The sequence below is a fragment of the Oncorhynchus mykiss genome, chromosome 18 (genome assembly GCF_057628025.1).
Source record: "Oncorhynchus mykiss isolate SJ-2025 chromosome 18, ASM5762802v1, whole genome shotgun sequence".
NCBI lineage: Eukaryota > Metazoa > Chordata > Actinopteri > Salmoniformes > Salmonidae > Oncorhynchus > Oncorhynchus mykiss.
The window spans coordinates 5762501-5787500 of record NC_143039.1 but is presented as its reverse complement, the minus strand read 5'-3'; the positions used below and the strand labels follow the sequence as shown (position 1 = coordinate 5787500).

General features: G+C 39.0%; 1 pseudogene across 1 annotated transcript in view; it reads left to right on the top strand.

Moving 5' to 3' along the window:
- Positions 1-25000, top strand: part of LOC149975360 (ras GTPase-activating protein 3-like) — a 131228-nt pseudogene that overhangs the window by 38460 nt on the left and 67768 nt on the right. The window contains exon 2 of the transcript XR_016488226.1: positions 21792-21909. The product of XR_016488226.1 is annotated as a ras GTPase-activating protein 3-like (transcript). The remainder of the gene's footprint in view (positions 1-21791; positions 21910-25000) is intronic.

Here is a 25000-nt window from a genome sequence, read left to right as displayed (position 1 = left end):
AGTTTCCATGCATTATAACAAGGCTTACGACAGTTTCCATGCATTATAACAAGGCTTACGACAGTTACCATGCATTATAACAAGGCTTACGACAGTTACAATGCATTATAACAAGGCTTACGACAGTCACAATGCATTATAACAAGGCTTACGACAGTTACCATGCATTATAACAAGGCTTACGACAGTTACAATGCATTATAACAAGGCTTACGACAGTTTCCATGCATTATAACAAGGCTTACGACAGTTACAATGCATTATAACAAGGCTTACGACAGTTACAAAGCATTATAACAAGGCTTACGACAGTTACAATGCATTACAACAAGGCTTATGACAGTTACAATGCATTATAACAAGGCTTACGACAGTTACAATGCATTACAACAAGGCTTACGACAGTTACAATGCATTATAACAAGGCTTACGACCGTTACAATGCATTATAACAAGGCTTACGACAGTTGCAATGCATTTAACAAGGCTTACGACAGTTACGATGCATTAAAACAAGGCCTCCGATAGTTACAATGCATTATAACAAGGCTTACGACAGTTACAATGCATTATAACAAGGCTTACGACAGTTACCATGCATTATAACAAGGCTTACGACAGTTACCATGCATTATAACAAGGCTTACGACAGTTACGATGCATTATAACAAGGCTTACGACAGTTACCATGCATTATAACAAGGCTTACGACAGTTACCATGCATTATAACAAGGCTTACGACAGTTACCATGCATTATAACAAGGCTTACGACAGTTACGATGCATTATAACAAGGCTTACGACAGTTACCATGCATTATAACAAGGCTTACGACAGTTACCATGCATTATAACAAGGCTTACGACAGTTACAATGCATTATAACAAGGCTTACGACAGTTACGATGCATTATAACAAGGCTTACGACAGTTACAATGCATTACAACAAGGCTTACGACAGTTACAATGCATTATAACAAGGCTTACGACAGTTACCATGCATTATAACAAGGCTTACGACAGTTACCATGCATTATAACAAGGCTTACGACAGTTACCATGCATTATAACAAGGCTTACGACAGTTACAATGCATTATAACAAGGCTTACGACAGTTACAATGCATTATAACAAGGCTTACGACAGTTACAATGCATTATAACAAGGCTTACGACAGTTAACATGCATTATAACAAGGCTTACGACAGTTACAATGCATTATAACAAGGCTTACGACAGTTACAATGCATTATAACAAGGCTAACGACAGTTATAATGCATTGTAACAAAGCTTACGACAATTACAATGCGTTATAACAAGGCTTATGACAGTTACAATGCATTATAACAAGACTTACGACAGTCACAATGCATTATAACAAGGCTTACGACAGTTACAATGCATTATAACAAGGCTTACGACAGTTACAATGCATTATAACAAGGCTTACGACAGTCACAATGCATTATAACAAGGCTTACGACAGTCACAATGCATTATAACAAGGCTTACGACAGTTACGATGCATTAAAACAAGGCTTACGACAGTTTCCATGCATTATAACAAGGCTTACGACAGTTACGATGCATTATAACAAGGCTTACGACAGTTACAATGCATTATAACAAGGCTTACGACAGTTACAATGCATTATAACAAGGCTTACGACAGTCACAATGCATTATAACAAGGCTTACGACAGTCACAATGCATTATAACAAGGCTTACGACAGTTACCATGCATTATAACAAGGCTTACGACAGTCACAATGCATTATAACAAGGCTTACGACAGTTGCCATGCATTATAACAAGGCTTACGACAGTTACAATGCATTATAACAAGGCTTACGACAGTCACAATGCATTATAACAAGGCTTACAACAGTTACAATGCATTATAACAAGGCTTACGACAGTTACAATGCATTACAACAAGGCTTATGACAGTTACCATGCATTATAACAAGGCTTACGACAGTTACAATGCATTATAACAAGGCTTACGACAGTTTCCATGCATTATAACAAGGCTTACGACAGTTACGATGCATTAAAACAAGGCCTCCGATAGTTACAATGCATTATAACAAGGCTTACGACAGTTACAATGCATTATAACAAGGCTTACGACAGTTACAATGCATTATAACAAGGCTTACGACAGTTAACATGCATTATAACATACCTTAAGGGAACATTTCGGCATTTCGTGTATGATCAGTGAGAAAGTCCATATTGCAAATGTACGGTCCCTTACCCGACGTCCGAAATCGTTTGTAAAATTCGCGGTCGGCGTCGGGCCGTGCGGTAGGGCCGGACCTACCGGGAAGTCGTCGAATGAACTTTGTCGGACTTTCGGTTCCCGTTTAAAAAAAAAAACAAGTTTCGGACCGTTTTTCCGCCGTCCCGGACACTCCCACCAGATGGCATACGGAATCATATGGCAATTTGGCAAAACATCACGAATCGCGACGGGGCCTTATCTCAAAAACTGAAAATATTTCGAAGCCGAAACTTGGCGAGCGTAGGTTTGGCTCAAGGGGCAGTTGGCCCCGAACGGGATGGCGTCTAGGCCTCGACGGTTTTTGAGCTACGGCCATTTTTCTGGGATTAAAGGCTTAAAATGGAAGTAGAGAAATTATTTTTCCACTTCGGGTCAAAGCCAAGGAGCCTCCGGTGTCAATAAAAAAAGAACCAGCCATTTATCTATCGTCATTTAAGAGAAACGGAACAATGACAAATTGGTGATGGTCACAAATAGGCATTTTTTTTTTTCAACGGTTACAGATCCAGTTGCAGGGTGTTCATACGAATCTTTTTAAAGTGTGCTGCGGAGCTCTGCGACATTTCTGTGATTTTCTATGATTTTCTGAAATAACACAATAACCGACCATTAGAATAGTAGGCCCAAAATGAAGCCTGCCCCACAATGTCATTTGCTTTTGAGTGACAGTGAGAGAACCGTTAGGGTGAGAAGAAAAATTCCACCACATGAATGTTCCTAAGGTCCTCCCGATCTCAACAAGCCTAACCTTGACCGTGTGGCATTAACCCTTCACAGTAAAACAGGGTTTTTTGATCTCACAGATTACAGTGTCATCTCTCCCCATAGGAATACATTGCCTGCACCCCTAATTTCAACCTGAGGCCTATGTGGGTTATGAATGCCGTATGAACCTGTCTTCGGTACCAGTCCATCAGGCCACTATGAGGTCTACCTGTGTCGATTCTAAGCTTCCTGGACCAACCGGAAGTGGTTAAAATGCCCCTAAAAGTGTTTACCCATACACTGCATGCAGTTTGATAGACATAGTGCATTCAACCCTGTGTAGATCAGTCAATTCTTAACGTAAGGACTTAAAACTCAGGATTCTGTAACAGCATACCCCAATGAGGATATGTGGTGACTTATAGCTTCCTGTGCCAACCGGAAGTGCCATAATTGGTGTCTCAGGGGCTGTTTCGAAGGGTTAAAAAATTCAGATCTGTCCAAAACTTCATATATGTGATTAGGCAACCCCCATGAACTGTAAATCAGTCATTTTTCCCAAAAAAAATCAAAGGAAAAAAAAATTGCACTAAAACACAACTTGGATGGAGGGACGTATTGGGGTGCGTAGAGACAGACAGTGGCCGCAATAGTTAGCTTTGTTCGAGCTAAAAAAGAACGGTCGGACCTAGAGTTCCGAAACTTTAGAAACCTGTTCTAGACCTCCGGGCCATGGTGCGTGGCGAGTTACGTGGCTCTAGATGGTTCTCGGACCGAGAAACAGCCTCGTACATTCGCAATAACTTCAATTCATTTTTGCATCACGAAAATGACGACGTTTAGAAAAGTCTCAGAGACGCAAGGCTAGGTGCGTTGAAACCGGCTCGGCCCATAGAGACGGACCCCAAAGTTTCTGTCCGATAGCTCGTTCAAGGACCCCGTAGCAAGGCATGGAAATAAGTGGATTTTCAGCACCAATTAGGGTTTTTCTCGGACACCAAATGACCTATCGAGCCGAAACTCGGGATTCGGGGTCGCCTCACATAGGACTTCGCATAATGTCCGAACTGGACCCGCAGCTAGAACGTAACTATGTGTTTTACCTTTTTATTGTGTTTTAAACTAGAGGCGCTGTGAATTATGGGACTGCTCTGACATATATGATAGTTGGCATCTAAATGAGTAGGAAACAGTGGGTTTGGTGTCATAATGACATCTAATTGACTGATGGACACTGACTTGCTAGTTGACTTTTGTACATTTGCAATATGTTTAAACAGAGAGGGACCATCACCAAAATGGCATTCTGAAATCAACACAAAAAATGGCATCACCATAGTCTCCAGACTGTGCTGAGTTCAACGAGCTATCCCGCTTGACCGTAGCTCGCTCGGTCTAGGCGCAGCAACCATTAGAATATTAGGCCCAAAATGAAGCCTGCCCCACAATGTCATTTGCTTTTGAGTGACAGTGAGAGAACCGTTAGGGTGAGAAGAAAAATTCCAGCATAGGAATGTTCCTAAGGTCCTCCCGATCTGAACAAGCCTAACCTTGACCGTGTGGCATTAACCCTTCACAGTAAAACAGTGTTTTTTGATCTCACAGATTACAGTGTCATCTCTCCCCATAGGAATACATTGCCTGCACCACAAAATTCAACCTGAGGCCTATGTGGGTTATGAATGCCGTATGAACCTGTCTTCGGTACCAGTCCATCAGGCCACTATGAGGTCTACCTGTGTTGATTCTAAGCTTCCTGGACCAACCGGAAGTGGTTAAAATGCCCCTAAAAGTGTTTACCCATACACTGCCTGCAGTTTGATAGACATGGTGCATTCAACCCTGTGTAGATCAGTCAATTCTTAACGTAAGGACTTAAAACTCAGGATTCTGTAAGTGGCCATGTCAATCAAGACATGTGGTGATTTATAGCTTCCTGTGCCAACCGGAAGTGCCATAATTGGTGTCTCAGGGGCTGTTTCGAAGGGTTAAAAAAGTCAGATCTGTCCAAAACTTCATATATGTGATTAGGCAACCCCCATGAACTGTAAATCAGTCATTTTTCCCAAAAAAAATCAAAGGAAAAAAAAATTGCACTAAAACACAACTTGGATGGAGGGACGTATTGGGGTGCGTAGAGACAGACAGTGGCCGCAATAGTTAGCTTTGTTGGAGCTAAAAAAGAACGGTCGGACCTAGAGTTCCGAAACTTTAGAAACCTGTTCTAGACCTCCGGGCCATGGTGCGTGGCGAGTTACGTGGCTCTAGACGGTTCTCGGACCGAGAAACAGCCTCGTACATTTGAAATAACTTCAATTCATTTTTGCATCACGAAAATGACGACATTTAGAAATGTCCCAGAGTCGCAAGACTAGGTGCATTGCGAACGTCTCGGCCCATATAGACAGACCCCAACGTTTCTGTCCGATAGCTCATTCAAGGACCCCGTAGCAAGTCATGGAAAATAGTGGATTTTCAGCACCAATTAGGGTTTTTCTCGGACACCAAATGACCTATCGAGCCGAAACTCGGGATTCGGGGTCGCCTCACATAGGACTTCACATAATGTCCGAACTGGACCCGCAGCTAGAACGTAACTATGTGTTTTACCTTTTTATTATGTTTTCAACTGAAGGCACTGTGAATTATGGGACTGCTCTGACATATGTGATAGTTGGCTACTAAATGAGTAGTAAAAAGTGGGTTTGGTGTCAATTGATATCCATTTGGTGTCATAATGACATCTAATTGACTGATGGACACTGACTTGCTAGTTGACTTTTGTACATTTGCAATATGTTTAAACGGAGAGGGACCATCACCAAAATGGCATTCTGAAATCAACACAAAAAATGGCATCACCATAGTCTCCAGACTGTTCTGAGTTCAACGAGCTATCCCGCTTGACCGTAGCTCGCTCGGTCTAGGCGCAGCAACCATTAGAATAGAAGGCCCAAAATGAAGCCTGCACCACAATGTCATTTGCTTTTGAGTGACAGTGAGAGAACCGTTAGGGTGAGAAGAAAAATTCCACCACTTGAATGTTCCTAAGGTCCTCCCGATCTCAACAAGCCTAACCTTGACCGTGTGGCATTAACCCTTCACAGTAAAACAGTGTTTTTTGATCTCACAGATTACAGTGTCATCTCTCCCCATAGGAATACATTGCCTGCACCCCTAATTTCAACCTGAGGCCTATGTGGGTTATGAATGCCGTATGAACCTGTCTTCGGTACCAGTCCATCAGGCCACTATGAGGTCTACCTGTGTTGATTCTAAGCTTCCTGGACCAACCGGAAGTGGTTAAAATGCCCCTAAAAGTGTTTACCCATACAATGCATGCAGTTTGATAGACATAGTGCATTCAACCCTGTGTAGATCAGTCAATTCTTAACGTAAGGACTTAAAACTCAGGATTCTGTAACAGCATACCCCAATGAGGATATGTGTTGATTTATAACTTCCTGTGCCAACCGGAAGTGCCATAATTGGTGTCTCAGGGGCTGTTTCGAAGGGTTAAAAAAGTCTGATCTTTCCAAAACTTCATATGTGTGATTAGACAACCCCCATGAACTGTAAATCAGTCATTTTTCCCAAAAAAAATCAAAGGAAAAAAAAATTGCACTAAAACACAACTTGGATGGAGGGACGTATTGGGGTGCGTAGAGACAGACAGTGGCTCCAATAGTTAGCTTTGTTGGAGCTAAAAAAGAACCGTCGGACCTAGAGTTCCGAAACTTTAGAAACCTGTTCTAGACCTCCCGTAGATGGTGCGTGGTGAGTTACGCGGCTCTAGAAGGTTCTCGGACCGAGAAACAGCCTCGTACATTTGAAATAACTTCAATTCATTTTTGCATCACGAAAATGACGACATTTAGAAATGTCCCAGAGTCGCAAGACTAGGTGCATTGCGAACGTCTCGGCCCATATAGACAGACCCCAACGATTCTGTCCGATATCTCATTCAAGGACCCCGTAGCAAGTCATGGAAAATAGTGGATTTTCAGCACCAATTAGGGTTTTTCTCGGACACCAAATGACCTATCGAGCCGAAACTTGGGATTCGGGGTCGCCTCAGCTAGGCCAACACATAACATAAGAAATGGACCCGCAGCTAGAACGTAACTACGTGTTTTATGGTTTTTTTATGGTTTGTACCGAAGGCGTTGTGAATTTTGGGCCAGCTCTGAAGTATGTAATAGTTGGCTACTAAACGAGTTGGAAAAAGTGGGTTTGGTGTCAGTTTGTATCAGTTTGGTGGTCAGAATGATATCTAATTGACTGATGGACTCTTGTCCACTTGACTCTTGTACATTTGCAATATGATTCTATAGTGAAAAAACATCACCAAAAGCGACATTCTGAAATCAACCCAAACGAGCGATTGAGATGACCCAGAATCACTGCAAAGCCATCCCGAGTTCATCGGGCCAGTCAATTTCACATTCCTGCAGGATTTTTATAGCATGACAAATTCGTGATGGTACCTGCCCATTAAAACATATTGCAAATGCACAGTGACTTTGAAAAAGTAAGAAACAAAAAAAAATACATCTAAAATTTTTTGAGCATGACAAATTCGTGATGGTACCTGCCCATTGAAACATATTCCAAATGCACAGTGACTTTGAAAAAGTAAGGAAACAAAAAAAAATACATCTAAAATTTTTTGAGCATGACAAATTCGTGATGGTACCTGCCCATTGAAACATATTGCAAATGCACAGTGACTTTGAAAAAGTAAGGAAACATAAACAAATTCGATAAACAAATTCGTGATGGTACCTGCCCATTGAAACATATTGCAAATGCACAGTGACTTTGAAAAAGTAAGGAAACATAAACAAATTCGATAAACAAATTCGTGATGGTACCTGCCCATTGAAACATATTGCAAATGCATAGTGACTTTGAAAAAGTAAGGTAACATAAACAAATTCGATAAACAAATTCGTGATGGTACCTGCCCATTGAAACATATTGCAAATGCACAGTGACTTTGAAAAAGTAAGGAAACATAAACAAATTCGATAAACAAATTCGTGATGGTACCTGCCCATTAAAACATATTCCAAATGCACAGTGACTTTGAAAAAGTAAGGAAACAAAAAAAAATACATCTAAAAAATTTTGAGCATGACAAATTCGTGATGGTACCTGCCCATTGAAACATATTGCAAATGCACAGTGACTTTGAAAAAGTAAGGAAACATAAACAAATTCGATAAACAAATTCGTGATGGTACCTGCCCATTAAAACATATTCCAAATGCACAGTGACTTTGAAAAAGTAAGAAACAAAAAAAAATACATCTAAAATTTTTTGAGCATGACAAATTCGTGATGGTACCTGCCCATTGAAACATATTGCAAATGCACAGTGACTTTGAAAAAGTAAGGAAACATAAACAAATTCGATAAACAAATTCGTGATGGTACCTGCCCATTAAAACATATTCCAAATGCACAGTGACTTTGAAAAAGTAAGAAACAAAAAAAAATACATCTAAAAAATTTTGAGCATGACAAATTCGTGATGGTACCTGCCCATTGAAACATATTGCAAATGCACAGTGACTTTGAAAAAGTAAGGAAACATAAACAAATTCGATAAACAAATTCGTGATGGTACCTGCCCATTGAAACATATTGCAAATGCACAGTGACTTTGAAAAAGTAAGGAAACATAAACAAATTCGATAAACAAATTCGTGATGGTACCTGCCCATTAAAACATATTCCAAATGCACAGTGACTTTGAAAAAGTAAGGAAACAAAAAAAAAAAAATCTAAAAAATTTTGAGCATGACAAATTCGTGATGGTACCTGCCCATTGAAACATATTGCAAATGCACAGTGACTTTGAAAAAGTAAGGAAACATAAACAAATTCGATAAACAAATTCGTGATGGTACCTGCCCATTAAAACATATTCCAAATGCACAGTGACTTTGAAAAAGTAAGAAACAAAAAAAAATACATCTAAAATTTTTTGAGCATGACAAATTCGTGATGGTACCTGCCCATTGAAACACATTGCAAATGCACAGTGACTTTGAAAAAGTAAGGAAACATAAACAAATTCGATAAACAAATTCGTGATGGTACCTGCCCATTAAAACATATTCCAAATGCACAGTGACTTTGAAAAAGTAAGAAACAAAAAAAAATACATCTAAAAAATTTTGAGCATGACAAATTCGTGATGGTACCTGCCCATTGAAACATATTGCAAATGCACAGTGACTTTGAAAAAGTAAGGAAACATAAACAAATTCGATAAACAAATTCGTGATGGTACCTGCCCATTGAAACATATTGCAAATGCACAGTGACTTTGAAAAAGTAAGGAAACATAAACAAATTCGATAAACAAATTCGTGATGGTACCTGCCCATTAAAACATATTCCAAATGCACAGTGACTTTGAAAAAGTAAGAAACAAAAAAAAATACATCTAAAATTTTTTGAGCATGACAAATTCGTGATGGTACCTGCCCATTGAAACATATTGCAAATGCACAGTGACTTTGAAAAAGTAAGGAAACATAAACAAATTCGATAAACAAATTCGTGATGGTACCTGCCCATTAAAACATATTCCAAATGCACAGTGACTTTGAAAAAGTAAGGAAACAAAAAAAAATACATCTAAAAAATTTTGAGCATGACAAATTCGTGATGGTACCTGCCCATTGAAACATATTGCAAATGCACAGTGACTTTGAAAAAGTAAGGAAACATAAACAAATTCGATAAACAAATTCGTGATGGTACCTGCCCATTAAAACATATTCCAAATGCACAGTGACTTTGAAAAAGTAAGAAACAAAAAAAAATACATCTAAAATTTTTTGAGCATGACAAATTCGTGATGGTACCTGCCCATTGAAACATATTGCAAATGCACAGTGACTTTGAAAAAGTAAGGAAACATAAACAAATTCGATAAACAAATTCGTGATGGTACCTGCCCATTAAAACATATTCCAAATGCACAGTGACTTTGAAAAAGTAAGAAACAAAAAAAAATACATCTAAAAAATTTTGAGCATGACAAATTCGTGATGGTACCTGCCCATTGAAACATATTGCAAATGCACAGTGACTTTGAAAAAGTAAGGAAACATAAACAAATTCGATAAACAAATTCGTGATGGTACCTGCCCATTGAAACATATTGCAAATGCACAGTGACTTTGAAAAAGTAAGGAAACATAAACAAATTCGATAAACAAATTCGTGATGGTACCTGCCCATTAAAACATATTCCAAATGCACAGTGACTTTGAAAAAGTAAGGAAACAAAAAAAAATACATCTAAAAAATTTTGAGCATGACAAATTCGTGATGGTACCTGCCCATTGAAACATATTGCAAATGCACAGTGACTTTGAAAAAGTAAGGAAACATAAACAAATTCGATAAACAAATTCGTGATGGTACCTGCCCATTAAAACATATTCCAAATGCACAGTGACTTTGAAAAAGTAAGAAACAAAAAAAAATACATCTAAAATTTTTTGAGCATGACAAATTCGTGATGGTACCTGCCCATTGAAACATATTGCAAATGCACAGTGACTTTGAAAAAGTAAGGAAACATAAACAAATTCGATAAACAAATTCGTGATGGTACCTGCCCATTAAAACATATTCCAAATGCACAGTGACTTTGAAAAAGTAAGAAACAAAAAAAAATACATCTAAAAAATGTTGAGCATGACAAATTCGTGATGGTACCTGCCCATTGAAACATATTGCAAATGCACAGTGACTTTGAAAAAGTAAGGAAACATAAACAAATTCGATAAACAAATTCGTGATGGTACCTGCCCATTGAAACATATTGCAAATGCACAGTGACTTTGAAAAAGTAAGGAAACATAAACAAATTCGATAAACAAATTCGTGATGGTACCTGCCCATTAAAACATATTCCAAATGCACAGTGACTTTGAAAAAGTAAGGAAACAAAAAAAAATACATCTAAAAAATTTTGAGCATGACAAATTCGTGATGGTACCTGCCCATTGAAACATATTGCAAATGCACAGTGACTTTGAAAAAGTAAGGAAACATAAACAAATTCGATAAACAAATTCGTGATGGTACCTGCCCATTAAAACATATTCCAAATGCACAGTGACTTTGAAAAAGTAAGGAAACAAAAAAAAATACATCTAAAAAATTTTGAGCATGACAAATTCGTGATGGTACCTGCCCATTGAAACATATTGCAAATGCACAGTGACTTTGAAAAAGTAAGGAAACATAAACAAATTCGATAAACAAATTTGTGATGGTACCTGCCCATTGAAACATATTGCAAATGCACAGTGACTTTGAAAAAGTAAGGAAACATAAACAAATTCGATAAACAAATTCGTGATGGTACCTGCCCATTAAAACATATTCCAAATGCACAGTGACTTTGAAAAAGTAAGGAAACAAAAAAAAATACATCTAAAAAATTTTGAGCATGACAAATTCGTGATGGTACCTGCCCATTGAAACATATTGCAAATGCACAGTGACTTTGAAAAAGTAAGGAAACATAAACAAATTCGATAAACAAATTCGTGATGGTACCTGCCCATTAAAACATATTCCAAATGCACAGTGACTTTGAAAAAGTAAGAAACAAAAAAAAATACATCTAAAATTTTTTGAGCATGACAAATTCGTGATGGTACCTGCCCATTGAAACATATTGCAAATGCACAGTGACTTTGAAAAAGTAAGGAAACATAAACAAATTCGATAAACAAATTCGTGATGGTACCTGCCCATTAAAACATATTCCAAATGCACAGTGACTTTGAAAAAGTAAGAAACAAAAAAAAATACATCTAAAATTTTTTGAGCATGACAAATTCGTGATGGTACCTGCCCATTGAAACATATTGCAAATGCACAGTGACTTTGAAAAAGTAAGGAAACATAAACAAATTCGATAAACAAATTCGTGATGGTACCTGCCCATTAAAACATATTCCAAATGCACAGTGACTTTGAAAAAGTAAGAAACAAAAAAAAATACATCTAAAATTTTTTGAGCATGACAAATTCGTGATGGTACCTGCCCATTGAAACATATTGCAAATGCACAGTGACTTTGAAAAAGTAAGGAAACATAAACAAATTCGATAAACAAATTCGTGATGGTACCTGCCCATTAAAACATATTCCAAATGCACAGTGACTTTGAAAAAGTAAGAAACAAAAAAAAATACATCTAAAATTTTTTGAGCATGACAAATTCGTGATGGTACCTGCCCATTGAAACATATTGCAAATGCACAGTGACTTTGAAAAAGTAAGGAAACATAAACAAATTCGATAAACAAATTTGTGATGGTACCTGCCCATTGAAACATATTGCAAATGCACAGTGACTTTGAAAAAGTAAGGAAACATAAACAAATTCGATAAACAAATTCGTGATGGTACCTGCCCATTAAAACATATTCCAAATGCACAGTGACTTTGAAAAAGTAAGGAAACAAAAAAAAATACATCTAAAAAATTTTGAGCATGACAAATTCGTGATGGTACCTGCCCATTGAAACATATTGCAAATGCACAGTGACTTTGAAAAAGTAAGGAAACATAAACAAATTCGATAAACAAATTTGTGATGGTACCTGCCCATTGAAACATATTGCAAATGCACAGTGACTTTGAAAAAGTAAGGAAACATAAACAAATTCGATAAACAAATTCGTGATGGTACCTGCCCATTAAAACATATTCCAAATGCACAGTGACTTTGAAAAAGTAAGGAAACAAAAAAAAATACATCTAAAAAATTTTGAGCATGACAAATTCGTGATGGTACCTGCCCATTGAAACATATTGCAAATGCACAGTGACTTTGAAAAAGTAAGGAAACATAAACAAATTCGATAAACAAATTCGTGATGGTACCTGCCCATTAAAACATATTCCAAATGCACAGTGACTTTGAAAAAGTAAGAAACAAAAAAAAATACATCTAAAATTTTTTGAGCATGACAAATTCGTGATGGTACCTGCCCATTGAAACATATTGCAAATGCACAGTGACTTTGAAAAAGTAAGGAAACATAAACAAATTCGATAAACAAATTCGTGATGGTACCTGCCCATTAAAACATATTCCAAATGCACAGTGACTTTGAAAAAGTAAGAAACAAAAAAAAATACATCTAAAATTTTTTGAGCATGACAAATTCGTGATGGTACCTGCCCATTGAAACATATTGCAAATGCACAGTGACTTTGAAAAAGTAAGGAAACATAAACAAATTCGATAAACAAATTCGTGATGGTACCTGCCCATTAAAACATATTCCAAATGCACAGTGACTTTGAAAAAGTAAGAAACAAAAAAAAATACATCTAAAATTTTTTGAGCATGACAAATTCGTGATGGTACCTGCCCATTGAAACATATTGCAAATGCACAGTGACTTTGAAAAAGTAAGGAAACATAAACAAATTCGATAAACAAATTCGTGATGGTACCTGCCCATTAAAACATATTCCAAATGCACAGTGACTTTGAAAAAGTAAGAAACAAAAAAAAATACATCTAAAATTTTTTGAGCATGACAAATTCGTGATGGTACCTGCCCATTGAAACATATTGCAAATGCACAGTGACTTTGAAAAAGTAAGGAAACATAAACAAATTCGATAAACAAATTCGTGATGGTACCTGCCCATTAAAACATATTCCAAATGCACAGTGACTTTGAAAAAGTAAGGAAACAAAAAAAAAATACATCTAAAAAATTTTGAGCATGACAAATTCGTGATGGTACCTGCCCATTGAAACATATTGCAAATGCACAGTGACTTTGAAAAAGTAAGGAAACATAAACAAATTCGATAAACAAATTCGTGATGGTACCTGCCCATTAAAACATATTGCAAATGCACAGAGACTTTGAAAAAGTAAGGAAACATAAACAAAAAAACATCCCAAAAAATGTTGGGTAACCAGCTGCATATTTTAGATCACAAGCTTGAATTCTGAGCATGACAAATTCGTGATGGTACCTGCCCATTAAAACATATTGCAAATGCACAGTGACTTTGAAAAAGTAAGGAAACATAAACAAAAAAACATCCCAAAATTTTTTTTTTGGGTTACCAGTTGCATATTTTAGATCACCAGGTGCACATTTCAGGTCACCAGGTGCACATTTCAGATCACCAGGTGCACGGAGGAAAATATTTACTTTTGACTTTGACTTTTGACTTCCTATGACATCATATTGCAAATGGAGAAAACATATGCCTTATGCACAAGTAAAACAAAAAGAAATATGTAATACAAGTTGACCAAGGTATAGTTTGAGCAAAGTAAAGTTTGAATTTTGAGCATGACAAATTCGTGATGGTACCTGCCCATTAAAACATATTGCAAATGTACAGTGACTTTGAAAAAGTAAGGAAACATAAACAAAAAAACATCCCAAAATTTTTTTTTTGGGTTACCAGTTGCATATTTTAGATCACCAGGTGCACATTTCAGGTCACCAGGTGCACATTTCAGATCACCAGGTGCACGGAGGAAAATATTTACTTTTGACTTTGACTTTTGACTTCCTATGACATCATATTGCAAATGGAGAAAACATATGCCTTATGCACAAGTAAAACAAAAAGAAATATGTAATACAAGTTGACCAAGGTATAGTTTGAGCAAAGTAAAGTTTGAATTTTGAGCATGACAAATTCGTGATGGTATCTGCCCATTAAAACATATTGCAAATGCACAGTGACTTTGAAAAAGTAAGGAAACATAAACAAAAAAAATCAAAAACATTTCGTTGCACATTTTAGATCATCAGTTGCACGGAGGAAAATCGTTACTTTTGACTTTGACTTTTGACTTCCTATGACATCATATTGCAAATGGAGAAAACATATGCCTTATGCACAAGTAAAAAAAATATGATAATAAAGCATGACTAAAGTATGTTGATAAAGTTCTTATACATGTGTTATTGACACAAAAATCGAAAGAATTTTGAAAAAAGGTCAAGAAAGCACTTTTTTAAGGATGTATGAAGTTTTTTACCAAATTTTGACATTTTTGACTTTTGACTTTTGACTTCCTATGAAATCATATTCCAAATGGAGAAAACATATGCCTTATGCACAAGTAAAAAAAAATATATATATATGATAATAAAGTATGACTAAAGTATGTTGATAAAGTTCTTATACATGTGTAATTGACACAAAAATCGAAAGAATTTTGAAAAAAGGTCCAGAAAGCACTTTTTTAAGGATGTGTGAAGTTTTTTACCAAATTTTGACATTTTTGACTTTTGACTTTTGACTTCCTATGAAATCATATTGCAAATGGACAAAACATATGCCTTATGCGCATGTACTTAAAAAATATATATATATGATGACAAAAGTATACTCATACAGTACTTACCCATGTGTAATTGACAAAAAACTCGAAAGAATTTCGAAAAAAGGTCCAGAAAGCACTTTTTTAAGGGTTTTTAAGTTTTTTTTAAAAAATGTCATTTTTCAAAATTTGGCTTTTGGATGTTGACTTGGGTGCCATTTGCAATATGAAATGCCCCGGTGGAACGCACACGCCCCCTATTGGAATTTTGAAGTGTTACAATTGGCAATTGCCATATGGCATTTGCAATATACTTTGCATGAATCAACGCCAAATTGGGTGGTATTGACCATCGTGTATATGGTTTGTCCAATGCCAATATACCGCCATTTGTTTTTGTCCAAATCAGGGGGGTATTCCCTTACAAGGCTTACGACAGTTACAATGCATTATAACAAGGCTTACGACAGTTACAATGCATTATAACAAGGCTAACGACAGTTATAATGCATTGTAACAAAGCTTACGACAATTACAATGCGTTATAACAAGGCTTATGACAGTTACAATGCATTATAACAAGACTTACGACAGTCACAATGCATTATAACAAGGCTTACGACAGTTACAATGCATTATAACAAGGCTTACGACAGTTACAATGCATTATAACAAGGCTTACGACAGTCACAATGCATTATAACAAGGCTTACGACAGTCACAATGCATTATAACAAGGCTTACGACAGTTACGATGCATTAAAACAAGGCTTACGACAGTTTCCATGCATTATAACAAGGCTTACGACAGTTACGATGCATTATAACAAGGCTTACGACAGTTACAATGCATTATAACAAGGCTTACGACAGTTACAATGCATTATAACAAGGCTTACGACAGTCACAATGCATTATAACAAGGCTTACGACAGTCACAATGCATTATAACAAGGCTTACGACAGTTACCATGCATTATAACAAGGCTTACGACAGTCACAATGCATTATAACAAGGCTTACGACAGTTGCCATGCATTATAACAAGGCTTACGACAGTTACAATGCATTATAACAAGGCTTACGACAGTCACAATGCATTATAACAAGGCTTACAACAGTTACAATGCATTATAACAAGGCTTACGACAGTTACAATGCATTACAACAAGGCTTATGACAGTTACCATGCATTATAACAAGGCTTACGACAGTTACAATGCATTATAACAAGGCTTACGACAGTTTCCATGCATTATAACAAGGCTTACGACAGTTACGATGCATTATAACAAGGCTTACGACAGTTACCATGCATTATAACAAGGCTTACGACAGTTACCATGCATTATAACAAGGCTTACGACAGTTACAATGCATTATAACAAGGCTTACGACAGTTACGATGCATTATAACAAGGCTTACGACAGTTACAATGCATTACAACAAGGCTTACGACAGTTACAATGCATTATAACAAGGCTTACGACAGTTACCATGCATTATAACAAGGCTTACGACAGTTACCATGCATTATAACAAGGCTTACGACAGTTACCATGCATTATAACAAGGCTTACGACAGTTACAATGCATTATAACAAGGCTTACGACAGTTTCCATGCATTATAACAAGGCTTACGACAGTTACAATGCATTATAACAAGGCTTACGACAGTCACAATGCATTATAACAAGGCTTACGACAGTTACCATGCATTATAACAAGGCTTACGACAGTTACAATGCATTATAACAAGGCTTACGACAGTTTCCATGCATTATAACAAGGCTTACGACAGTTACGATGCATTAAAACAAGGCTTACGACAGTTACAATGCATTATAACAAGGCTTACGACAGTTACAAAGCATTATAACAAGGCTTACGACAGTTACAATGCATTACAACAAGGCTTATGACAGTTACAATGCATTATAACAAGGCTTACGACAGTTACAATGCATTACAACAAGGCTTACGACAGTTACAATGCATTATAACAAGGCTTACGACCGTTACAATGCATTATAACAAGGCTTACGACAGTTGCAATGCATTTAACAAGGCTTACGACCGTTACAATGCATTATAACAAGGCTTACGACAGTTGCAATGCATTTAACAAGGCTTACGACAGTTACGATGCATTAAAACAAGGCTTACGACCGTTACAATGCATTATAACAAGGCTTACGACAGTTACAATGCATTATAACAAGGCTTACGACAGTTTCCATGCATTATAACAAGGCTTACGACAGTTACGATGCATTATAACAAGGCTTACGACAGTTACCATGCATTATAACAAGGCTTACGACAGTTACCATGCATTATAACAAGGCTTACGACAGTTACAATGCATTATAACAAGGCTTACGACAGTTACGATGCATTATAACAAGGCTTACGACAGTTACAATGCATTACAACAAGGCTTACGACAGTTACAATGCATTATAACAAGGCTTACGACAGTTACCATGCATTATAACAAGGCTTACGACAGTTACCATGCATTATAACAAGGCTTACGACAGTTACCATGCATTATAACAAGGCTTACGACAGTTACAATGCATTATAACAAGGCTTACGACAGTTTCCATGCATTATAACAAGGCTTACGACAGTTACAATGCATTATAACAAGGCTTACGACAGTCACAATGCATTATAACAAGGCTTACGACAGTTACCATGCATTATAACAAGGCTTACGACAGTTACAATGCATTATAACAAGGCTTACGACAGTTTCCATGCATTATAACAAGGCTTACGACAGTTACGATGCATTAAAACAAGGCTTACGACAGTTACAATGCATTATAACAAGGCTTACGACAGTTACAAAGCATTATAACAAGGCTTACGACAGTTACAATGCATTACAACAAGGCTTATGACAGTTACAATGCATTATAACAAGGCTTACGACAGTTACAATGCATTACAACAAGGCTTACGACAGTTACAATGCATTATAACAAGGCTTACGACCGTTACAATGCATTATAACAAGGCTTACGACAGTTGCAATGCATTTAACAAGGCTTACGACCGTTACAATGCATTATAACAAGGCTTACGACAGTTGCAATGCATTTAACAAGGCTTACGACAGTTACGATGCATTAAAACAAGGCTTACGACCGTTACAATGCATTATAACAAGGCTTACGACAGTTGCAATGCATTTAACAAGGCTTACGACAGTTACGATGCATTAAAACAAGGCCTCCGATAGTTACAATGCATTATAACAAGGCTTACGACAGTTACAATGCATTATAACAAGGCTTACGACAGTTACCATGCATTATAACAAGGCTTACGACAGTTACCATGCATTATAACAAGGCTTACGACAGTTACGATGCATTATAACAAGGCTTACGACAGTTACCATGCATTATAACAAGGCTTACGACAGTTACCATGCATTATAACAAGGCTTACGACAGTTACCATGCATTATAACAAGGCTTACGACAGTTACGATGCATTATAACAAGGCTTACGACAGTTACCATGCATTATAACAAGGCTTACGACAGTTACCATGCATTATAACAAGGCTTACGACAGTTACAATGCATTATAACAAGGCTTACGACAGTTACGATGCATTATAACAAGGCTTACGACAGTTACAATGCATTACAACAAGGCTTACGACAGTTACAATGCATTATAACAAGGCTTACGACAGTTACCATGCATTATAACAAGGCTTACGACAGTTACCATGCATTATAACAAGGCTTACGACAGTTACCATGCATTATAACAAGGCTTACGACAGTTACAATGCATTATAACAAGGCTTACGACAGTTACAATGCATTATAACAAGGCTTACGACAGTTACAATGCATTATAACAAGGCTTACGACAGTTACCATGCATTATAACAAGGCTTACGACAGTTACAATGCATTATAACAAGGCTTACGACAGTTACAATGCATTATAACAAGGCTAACGACAGTTATAATGCATTGTAACAAAGCTTACGACAATTACAATGCGTTATAACAAGGCTTATGACAGTTACAATGCATTATAACAAGACTTACGACAGTCACAATGCATTATAACAAGGCTTACGACAGTTACAATGCATTATAACAAGGCTTACGACAGTTACAATGCATTATAACAAGGCTTACGACAGTCACAATGCATTATAACAAGGCTTACGACAGTCACAATGCATTATAACAAGGCTTACGACAGTTACGATGCATTAAAACAAGGCTTACGACAGTTTCCATGCATTATAACAAGGCTTACGACAGTTACGATGCATTATAACAAGGCTTACGACAGTTACAATGCATTATAACAAGGCTTACGACAGTTACAATGCATTATAACAAGGCTTACGACAGTCACAATGCATTATAACAAGGCTTACGACAGTCACAATGCATTATAACAAGGCTTACGACAGTTACCATGCATTATAACAAGGCTTACGACAGTCACAATGCATTATAACAAGGCTTACGACAGTTACCATGCATTATAACAAGGCTTACGACAGTTACAATGCATTATAACAAGGCTTACGACAGTCACAATGCATTATAACAAGGCTTACAACAGTTACAATGCATTATAACAAGGCTTACGACAGTTACAATGCATTACAACAAGGCTTATGACAGTTACCATGCATTATAACAAGGCTTACGACAGTTACAATGCATTATAACAAGGCTTACGACAGTTTCCATGCATTATAACAAGGCTTACGACAGTTTCCATGCATTATAACAAGGCTTACGACAGTTACCATGCATTATAACAAGGCTTACGACAGTTACAATGCATTATAACAAGGCTTACGACAGTCACAATGCATTATAACAAGGCTTACGACAGTTACCATGCATTATAACAAGGCTTACGACAGTTACAATGCATTATAACAAGGCTTACGACAGTTTCCATGCATTATAACAAGGCTTACGACAGTTACGATGCATTAAAACAAGGCTTACGACAGTTACAATGCATTATAACAAGGCTTACGACAGTTACAAAGCATTATAACAAGGCTTACGACAGTTACAATGCATTACAACAAGGCTTATGACAGTTACAATGCATTATAACAAGGCTTACGACAGTTACAATGCATTACAACAAGGCTTACGACAGTTACAATGCATTATAACAAGGCTTACGACCGTTACAATGCATTATAACAAGGCTTACAACAGTTGCAATGCATTTAACAAGGCTTACGACAGTTACGATGCATTAAAACAAGGCCTCCGATAGTTACAATGCATTATAACAAGGCTTACGACAGTTACAAAGCATTATAACAAGGCTTACGACAGTTACGATGCATTAAAACAAGGCCTCCGATAGTTACAATGCATTATAACAAGGCTTACGACAGTTACAAAGCATTATAACAAGGCTTACGACAGTTACGATGCATTAAAACAAGGCTTACGACAGTTACAAAGCATTATAACAAGGCTTACGACAGTTACGATGCATTATAACAAGGCTTACGACAGTTACAATGCATTATAACAAGGCTTACGACAGTTACGATGCATTATAACAAGGCTTACGACAGTTACGATGCATTATAACAAGGCCTACGACAGTTACGATGCATTATAACAAGGCTTACGACAGTTACGATGCATTATAACAAGGCCTACGACAGTTACAAAGCATTATAACAAGGCTTACGACAGTTACGATGCATTATAACAAGGCCTCCGATAGTTACAATGCATTATAACAAGGCTTACGACAGTTACGATGCATTATAACAAGGCTTACGACAGTTACGATGCATTATAACAAGGCTTACGACAGTTACGATGCATTATAACAAGGCTTACGACAGTTACGATGCATTATAACAAGGCTCACGACAGTTACGATGCATTATAACAAGGCTTACGACAGTTACGATGCATTATAACAAGGCTTACGACAGTTACGATGCATTATAACAAGGCTTACGGCAGTTACGATGCATTATAACAAGGCTTACGACAGTTACGATGCATTATAACAAGGCTTACGACAGTTACGATGCATTATAACAAGGCTTACGACAGTTACGATGCATTATAACAAGGCTTACGACAGTTACAATGCATTATAACAAGGCTTACGACAGTTACGATGCATTATAACAAGGCTTACGACAGTTACGATGCATTATAACAAGGCTTACGACAGTTACGATGCATTATAACAAGGCTTACGACAGTTAGCGCTCAATAAAGTTACATCACTGTTCTCCCTTTCTGAGTTCAGCCCTGCTAACCGATAACCTTTTTTCTGTTCTCTCTCCTCCTACTCCTCCTCCTCCTCCTCCTCCTCCTCCTCTTCCTCCTCCTCCTCCTCCTCTTCCTCTTCCTCCTTCTCCTCCTCCTCCTCCTCCAGGTGAGGCGAAGAACATTCCTCCGTACCCAGGTCCCAACAGGATGAGAGACTGTTACTGTACTGTCAACCTGGATCAGGAGGAGGTCTTCAGAACCAAGATCATCGAGAAGTCTCTGTGGTGGGTTACTGATTACACCTGTCTGTCTCTCTGTGGTGGGTTACTGATTACACCTGTCTGTCACCTGTCTGTGGTGGGTTACTGATTACACCTGTCTGTCTGTCTGTGGTGGGTTACTGATTACACCTGTCTGTCTGTCTGTGGTGGGTTACTGATTACACCTGTCTGTCTGTCTGTGGTGGGTTACTGATTACACCTGTCTGTCTGTCTGTGGTGGGTTACTGATTACACCTGTCTGTCTGTCTGTGGTGGGTTACTGATTACACCTGTCTGTCTGTCTGTGGTGGGTTACTGATTACACCTGTCTGTCTCTCTGTGGTGGGTTACTGATTACACCTGTCTGTCTGTGTTGGGTTACTGATTACACCTGTCTGTCTCTCTGTGGTGGGTTACTGATTACACCTGTCTGTCTCTCTGTGGTGGGTTACTGATTACACCTGTCTGTCTCTCTGTGGTGGGTTACTGATTACACCTGTCTGTCTGTCTGTCTATGGTGGGTTACTGATTATACCTGTCTGTCTCTCTGTGGTGGGTTACTGATTACACCTGTCTGTCTGTCTGTGTTGGGTTACTGATTACACCTGTCTGTCTCTCTGTGGTGGGTTACTGATTACACCTGTCTGTCTGTGTTGGGTTACTGATTACACCTGTCTGTCTCTCTGTGGTGGGTTACTGATTACACCTGTCTGTCTCTCTGTGGTGGGTTACTGATTACACCTGTCTGTCTCTCTGTGGTGGGTTACTGATTACACCTGTCTGTCTCTCTGTGGTGGGTTACTGATTATACCTGTCTGTCTCTCTGTGGTGGGTTACTGATTACACCTGTCTGTCTCTCTGTGGTGGGTTACTGATTACACCTGTCTGTCTCTCTGTGGTGGGTTACTGATCACACTTGTCTGTCTCTCTGTGGTGGGTTACTGATTACACTTGTCTGTGTCTCTCTGTGGTGGGTTACTGATTACGTCTGTATGTCTGTCTGTCTGTCTGTCTGTCTGTCTGTCTGTCTGTCTGTCTGTCGCTCTCTGTGTGTCTGTCTGTCTCTCTCTGTGTGTGTGGATGCTGGTTAGTCCTCCACGTCCAGTTACCTGAAAAGAAAAGCCAGCTACCCCAGGCTGCTACCCCAGGCTGCTACCCCAGGCTGCTACCCCAGGCTGCTACCCCAGGCTGCTACCTTAGCCAGTTACCTCATCCAGTTACCCCAGGCTGCTACCTTAGCCAGTTACCTCATCCAGTTACCCCAGGCTGCTACCTTAGCCAGTTACCTCATCCAGTTACCCCAGGCTGCTACCTTAGCCAGTTACCTCAGCCAGTTACCCCAGGAGACAAGGAGAGAACGCCCCTGTCTGTACAGACAAGGATAGAAAGCCCCCGTCTGTACAGACAAGGAGAGAACGCCCCTGTCTGTAGAGACAAGGAGAGAACGCCCCTGTCTGAAGAGACAAGGAGAGAAAGCCCCTGTCTGAAGAGACAAGGAGAGAACGCCCCTGTCTGTAGAGACAAGGAGAGAACGCCCCTGTCTGTAGAGACAAGGAGAGAACGCCCCTGTCTGAAGAGACAAGGAGAGAACGCCCCTGTCTGAAGAGACAAGGAGAGAACGCCCCCTGTCTGAAGAGACAAGGAGAGAACGCCCCTGTCTGAAGAGACAAGGAGAACGCCCCTGTCTGTAGAGACAAGGAGAGAACGCCCCCTGTCTGAAGAGACAAGGAGAGAACGCCCCCTGTCTGAAGAGACAAGGAGAGAACGCCCCCTGTCTGTAGAGACAAGGAGAGACAAGGAGAGAACGCCCCCTGTCTGTAGAGACAAGGTGAACGCCCCTGTCTGAAGAGACAAGGAGAGAAAGCCCCTGTCTGAAGAGACAAGGAGAGAACGCCCGTCTGAAGAGACAAGGAGAGAACGCCCCCTGTCTGAAGAGACAAGGAGAACGCCCCTGTCTGTAGAGACAAGGGAGAGAACGCCCCCTGTCTGTAGAGACAAGGAGAGACAAGGAGAGAACGCCCCCTGTCTGTAGAGACAAGGAGAACGCCCCTGTCTGAAGAGACAAGGAGAGAAAGCCCCTGTCTGAAGAGACAAGGAGAGAACGCCCGTCTGAAGAGACAAGGAGAGAACGCCCCCTGTCTGAAGAGACAAGGAGAACGCCCCTGTCTGTAGAGACAAGGAGAACGCCCCCTGTCTGTAGAGACAAGGAGAACGCCCCCTGTCTGTAGAGACAAGGAGAGAATGCCCCTGTCTGTAGAGACAAGGAGAGAAAGCCCCCTGTCTGTAGAGACAAGGAGAGACAAGGAGAGAACGCCCCTGTCTGAAGAGACAAGGAGAGAACGCCCCCTGTCTGTAGAGACAAGGAGAGAACGCCCCTGTCTGAAGAGACAAGGAGAGAACGCCTGCTGTCTGTAGAGACAAGGAGAGAACGCCCCTGTCTGAAGAGACAAGGAGAGAACGCCCCTGTCTGAAGAGACAAGGAGAGAACGCCCCTGTCTGTAGAGACAAGGAGAGACAAGGAGAGAACGCCCCCTGTCTGTAGAGACAAGGAGAGAACGCCTGCTGTCTGTAGAGACAAGGAGAACGCCCCCTGTCTGCGTGTGTCTTCCACTATGTGTATCCGTTAGCGATGATGCTAATGAGAAGTCTAATGGTAGATAGAAAGGCTTCTGTAAAAACCTTGTCAGTCACCTACACAGTCTCCTCTGCTGACCTGGCAGAAAGATAGCAGCATCATTTGCATCTGTCCAGTAGGTATTTGTTTTGCAAATTCTACCGTCACTTGTGCGCTAGAAAAACACAGATTAACACAGCCTCTTACTAGCCTCTTGCTAGCCTCTTGCTAGCCTCTTGCTAGCCTCTTGCTAGCCTCTTCTCTTGCTAGCCTTTTGCTAGCCTCTGCTCTTGCTAGCCTCTTGCTAGCCTCTGGTTCTTGCTAGCCTCTTCACTTGCTAGCCTCTTCTCTTGCTTGCCTCTTCTCTTACTAGCCTCTTGCTAGCCTCTTCTCTTGCTAGCCTCTTTCTAGCCTCTTCTCTTGCTAGCCTCTTTCTAGCCTCTTCTCTTGCTAGCCTCTTTCTAGCCTCTTCTCTTGCTAGCCTCTTGCTAGCCTCTGCTC